The sequence below is a fragment of the Vombatus ursinus genome, unplaced genomic scaffold (genome assembly GCF_900497805.2).
Source record: "Vombatus ursinus unplaced genomic scaffold, bare-nosed wombat genome assembly UNPS02014798.1, whole genome shotgun sequence".
Lineage (NCBI taxonomy): Eukaryota > Metazoa > Chordata > Mammalia > Diprotodontia > Vombatidae > Vombatus > Vombatus ursinus.
This window is the reverse complement of record NW_020954576.1, coordinates 39864852-39871206: the sequence shown is the minus strand read 5'-3', so window position 1 is coordinate 39871206 and position 6355 is coordinate 39864852. Positions and strand designations below refer to the sequence as shown.

Sequence of the window (6355 nt, the reverse complement as noted above, 5' to 3'; positions counted from 1 at the left end):
GCTGCTGCTGCTGCTGCTGCTGCTGCTGCTGCTGCTGCTGCTGCTGCCGCCGCTGCCGCTTTTACCAGTGCCTCATAGAACAGAGTGTGGAATCCTTTATTCTGGGTAAGGGAGTTCAGGTAGGTGAGAGACAGACACTGTCTAACCTACTTTGTTTAGTGCTTGGCAAGTGCCAAACCCAAATGTTACCTAATGAATGTCATTTTTGTTTCAGTCTGAATTTTGTCACATTTCACATTTATTTCATGCAGATTTTTAAAAGTTTGATGTTAAATATCAATGCTTTTTACTAACTATAGCAATGATATTACATTTTCATATCTATAATATGAAATATGCATATGTAATGGAACATACAAATTTATAATTTTCCCAAAAACAGTATGTCACCAAATTATTATTGCCAAATTGCCATTTGGGTCTAGTATTAGTAAAACTTGGTATATAAATATATATTTATGCTGTAAAGAACGTGAGCCAGAAACAGGAGATAACATTTCCTAATAAGCCTAGCACAGGGCCTTGTCCACATCTGGCGCCAGGACCCATGAGATGATCATGTTCTCTTGGTCTGTGTCTCTGCTTCTGACAATCTCTACTACCTCCTTATTTTTTAGTGATTTGGTGGGGAGGAAATAAGAATATGTGTGTTAACCACTTGTATAGCCCCACAAAAAGTTTCCATTTACATTGATGTGTAAACTGATAGAGCAAAAGATATCTCTGATCTTTGCATTCTTTGCTACTATGATTATACCTAAGATAATTGTCATCAGTTCTTTTTTATCAGTTATTTATTAACTTGATGGTTATGTTAACCTTTAGATGTCACTGTCATTCATAAAGTCCTATAAGACAGTGTTTACAGGATCCTAGATATTCAAAGTGGGAAGTGTCTAGATATTATCCAGCTTATACATGAAGACTTCCAGTGAGGAGAAAGATACTACCCCTTAGGGAAACTCACCACCTCTTGAGGCAGTCCATTCCACTTTGGATAGTTTTAATTGTTAGGAAGTTTTTCCCATTTGTCAAGCCTAAATTTGCTTCTCTGCACCCTGTACCCATTGCTCCTACTGCCTTCTGGGACTTAGAGAACAAGAGTGATCCCCTTTCCGCATGACACAACCCTTCAGATAAAGACAGCTTTAATGTTTCCACTAAGTTTTCTCTGTTCTAGGATAAACATCCCCAGCATCTAGGAAGTTCTCCAGTTCTTTGCCATCGTGGTCATCCTCTGGATATATCACAGAATCCTTTTTTAAAATGTGGTATCCAGAGTTGAACAAGATACTCCAGAGGTTTCATCAAGGCAGGGAACAGCAGAAACTACGGACCTCCCTTATTCTGGGCACTAATCCTCAATGGTTTGGAGAGTCAGTTGCCTAATCTTACCTATATTTCCCCAGCATCTCTTGCATTTGACCCCTTTTCTCAGCTTACACAGTAACCATCTTAGTTCAGGTCCTCATTACCTCTTTCCTGGATCATTCCTCCTAGTTGGCCTTGCTGCATCAAGTCCTGTCCCGCCCCGCCCTGCCCTGCTGCCACCGGCTCCCCCCTGCCAATTTAGCCTTCACACAGCTGCCAAAGTGATTTTCCCTAAGCTCAGATATGACTATCTTACTCCCCTACTCAATAAACTCCAGTGGCTCAAAGTAAATTTAAACTTTGACTTATAAAGCCCTTCACAGCCTAGACCCAATTTATCTTTCTAGGCTCGTTGGACATTTGACTCACAACACCCCCACCGCCAACATGCTCACTCTCCAAACTAGCTTCTCTGTTCATCACATAAGATTCTGTATCTCCCCTTTCTGTGCCTTTTCATTCGCCATCCCGTATGCCTACCTATGATGCATTCCGCCATAGCCTCCTCATAATATACTTCTCTTCCTTCAAGTTGCAACTCAAACACTACCTTCTCTATGAAGCCTCTCCTAATCCCCTCCAACTACTAGTGCTTTCCATCCCAAACTATTTTGTGTTTACTTTGCATTTGTTAGCATTTATATTTATAAATACATATACTGTAGTGTGTGTATATCTACATGTATATGTGAGTATATTCACACACACACACACACACACACACACACACACACACACATATACATTTCCCCCCCTTAGAATGTAGGCTCTTTGAGAGTAAGGACTGTTTCATTCTTTGTATCCCCAGAGCCTGGCTAGGAGCCTAATAAAGGCTTGTTGATTGGTGCCAACAAAATGCAAGCTTTGGTAGGCTCTACCTAAGCTAAAAAGGCAGAGTACAGTCTCAATAACAGATTGTGTCTGCTATCTGAAGATCTGCCTAGCTAAGTACAGAAAGGCTCAACTTTCATCCTTTGCAATAGCTGAAAATAATGGCAGCTTATGTGGTATCAGCTATTGCAAAGGATAAAAGGATTCATCTATGAACAACCAGACAAGATTCTTCGAACCAAGGCAGCATTGGTTTACATTGATACTTGGTAACTCCAGGATGAAAGTGGATGTTAGAGAAGACAGTGAAAGAAAATGGTTCAAGGTTAAAAAATGAAAAAGGCCAGAGACTTGTAGACTAGTTAATTTCTTTCTTTAAGAGATGTGGAAGGCCCTGGATACAGCATCAAACAATTTTGCAGAAAATGAACAGGCTTGCATGTTACAGATGTTCATTTATTACTGTTCAACCTTGGGCCCTTCTCCCATCAGTTAAGTGAATGGGAACCACCCAGGCAGGTGGCTGAGTATGGACATTTCAAGTTGGAAAAGAAAAAGAGGAAGAAGGACACAATCTAAGAGGTGACCAGGAAACATGAGATTCAATGATTAGATGGAGAAATAGGGGATAGGAAAATATCTCTCTACATGCCTTTGAGCCCACTCTACTGTTCCACTAACTTGGAAGAAACTCTGGGGAGCTATTGCAGTCCTATTCATACCAGCCCATGAGTCAGATAATCTAAGAAGCAGTCAGAGAGCAGAATCAAACATATTTGCCACCAACAGAGAGGTGATTAAGGAAAAGCAGCTGTGGGAGGAATCAGTACCTTGAGTCTCAAGTTTTCCCCACTGACTGGATATTGGCCCTTTGAGAGGTCATGAATGAAAAATCAACTGGGGGACACTTACTAGTTCCCAGTAAGGGAAATCAATAATGAGGTCTGAGTCAAAGTACCTGAACTATGTCCATAGAACTCCCTGCCTATATACTGGTTTAAGGGCCACCTTAGTTTGGGAGAAGCAGTAAGCATGTAGCTCATGTGGTAGTAATTGTAACTGTATTCCTTTTGAGTCTTTGATTATAAATAAGGAACTACATACAGTTAAAACCATTCTTGCTTGATCATTCTATTATATTGTCCTAGTGTGACTTTATTAAACATATTAATAGAAGAGGGCAAAATCAAGAGTCCAATAAAGTAAATCCACACACTTCATCCATAGAATAATAAAGAATGCAGTGCTACCTAAAAAAAGAATGGGCCCAGAGGAAAGAAGCAACCAGTTCTCTGAGAACCATAAGAACACTAGTGATGGGTGATCTCCATAGGCACTGAAATGAGAATGGGATTGCCATTATTATGGCAATAATAAGATTCTTATTATTGAAAAAGATCATGGAAGTGGCCAGAAGTTTCTTCTAGTGACTAAATACTTATTAAGCATATACTGTTTATGATGCTAAATGGATATAAAGCTTCAATAAGCTGTGGTCCCTTACCATCACAGAACTTACAGCCTAATAGGGTGATAAAAACAAATAATAATGCTTGAAGAGCTTTGCAATTTCATCAATATGAGTATTCCTTCTATTGACAGTTTACAACCCATCCAAGTCTTTGCATTCTGAGTAATTATTATCCATATTCTCCCATAAATTTGCTAAGACGATCTACCTAACATACTAAAATCTTTCCTTTAGGTCTTTTTGCCTAAAGGAGAACTTGTGCAGAACCTGGGCTGTATATCTGTTTGTTGTCCCTAACTCTAGCCAAAGAACAGTTCACCTTTACAAATCATTCATCTTCTCAGTGATATCCCTCAGGCCATTTCTGACATTTAGGAACTCATTATACCCATCGTGTATCTCTTCATCTCTCTTTGCATCACCTATAACTTTGATCAGACATTGTAGTGTTCCAAGATTTGTAACCATGCAGCACTGCTAGAAGAACTCGTGGTTCATTGGCAGCAAATATCCCCAGAACCAGAACTAGTATGGGGTATGCTACTGGCAGGGATATGGAGAGAAGGATACCATTTCTGCCCCAATGCAGAGACTCTCTTCACTTGCCCAGGCTGAAACTCTCCACAGAGCCAAGACCTTCACACCCTCTCTGGGGACTGCCTTTCAAAGTTTCATTGTGGGGGTGGAGCCAAGATGGCAGAGTAAAAGCAGTGACTTGCTTGAGCTCTCCCCCAAACCCCTCCAAATACCTATAAAAATGGCTCTAAACTCATTCTAGAGCAGCAGAGCCCACAAAAATACAGAGTGAAACAAATTTCCAGCCCAAAACAGCCTGGATGGTTGATTGGAAAGGTCTCACACCAGGCTGGCAGAGGAGCACAGTTCAGCATGGGCACACAGGCAAAGACCAGGCCTCAGCGTAGCTGGAGCAGGCCTTAGGGGACTGAATTATGGGCAGCTGTGGCAGTTTCCAGACTTCTCAACCCACAAATGCCAAAAACAACTTAGAAGGTCAGTAGGAAAGGTCTTTGACCTCGGTGAGAAAGAAGCCCCAGTCCTGACGTAGCCCCAGAGCAGCGGCTGTTTCCTGAGCTCTCAGCCCACAGATGGAGGAGGAATCAAGTGGCTGATCAGAGGGGGATTACAGGGGTCTCTTTGCTGATGCTGAGGCAGGATTCTCTTGCTTGGATCTGGGTCACAGTTCTGGGTGGCGATCCTGGGGAAGCAGGAGTGCTGGCATGGTGGAGCTTGTGAGGGTGGTGGAAAGGGAATCCTCCTCACAGTTCCAAGGCAGAAAAGAGTGCTTGTGGTCACAAAACCCCCAAAGCCTGGGACAGTACATTCTCCACACTGGAAGCAGACTCCTACCTTAACAAAGAGTTTAAAACTCAAGTAATTAGCTGGGAACATGAGCAAACTGCACAAAAAAAGTCAGACCATAGAATCTTTCTTTGGTGACAAAGAAGAGCAAAACATACAACCAGAAGAAGACAACAAAGTCAAACTTCCTACTTCCAAAGCCTCCAAAAAAATATGAATCAGTCCCAGGCCATGGAAGAGCTCAAAAAGGATTTTGAGAAGCAAGTCAGAAAAGTAGAAGAAAAACTGGGAAGAGAAATGAGAGTGATGCAAGAAAATCATGAAAAACAAGTCAACAGCTTGCTAAAGGAGACCTAAAAAAATACTGAAGAAAATAACACTTTAAAAAATAACCTAACCTAAATGGCAAAAGAGGTCCAAAAAGCCAATGAGGAGAAGAATGCCTTCAAAAGCAGAATTGGCCAAATGGAAAAGGAAGTCCAAAAGCTCACTGAAGAAAATACTTCCTTAAAAATTAGAATGGAGCAAATGGAAGCTAGTAATTTTATGAGAAATCAAGACACTGTAAAATAAAACCAAAAGAATGAAAAAATAGAAGACAATGTGAAATATCTCATTGGAAAAACAACTGACCTGGAAAATAGATCTAGGAGAGACAATTTAAAAATTATTGGACTCTCTGAAAGCCATGATCAAAAAAAGAGCCTAGACATCATCTTTCAAGAAATTATCAAGGTAAACTGCCCTGATATTCTTGAACCAGAAGGTAAAATAGAAACAGAAAGAATCCACCCATCACCTCCTGAAAGAGATCCCCAAAGGAAAACTCCTAGGAATATTCAAATTCCAGAGTTCCCATGTCAAGGAGAAAATACTGCAAGCAGCCAGAAAAAAACAAAAAACAAAAAAAACAATTCAAGTATTGTAGAAACAATCAGGATAACACTTGATTTAGCAGCTTCTACATTAAGGGACTAGAGGGCTTGGAATATAATATTCCAGAGGTCTAAGGAGATAGGATTACAACCAAGAATCACCTACCCAGCAAAATTGAGTATAATCCTTCATGGGGGAAAATGAACATTCAGTAAAATAGAGGACTTTCAAGCATTCTTAATGAAAAGACCAGAGCTGAATAGAAAATTTGACTTTCAAATATAAGACTCAAGAGAAGCATGAAAAGGTAAACAACAAAGAGAAGTCATAAGGGACTTATTAAAGTTGAACTATTTACATTCCTACATGGAAAGATGATATTTGTAACTCATAAGACCTTTATCAGTATTAGAGTAGTTGGAGGGGAAAAAACTATGTGGATAGATAGATAGATAGATAGATAGATAGATAGATAGATAGATAGAT

The 6355-nt window shown here is 40.2% G+C and overlaps 1 protein-coding gene across 1 annotated transcript in view; it reads left to right on the top strand.

Annotated features, from left to right (window-relative positions):
• TATDN3 (TatD DNase domain containing 3) overlaps positions 1 to 6355 on the top strand; it is a 46220-nt gene that overhangs the window by 17282 nt on the left and 22583 nt on the right. The window lies entirely within an intron of this gene.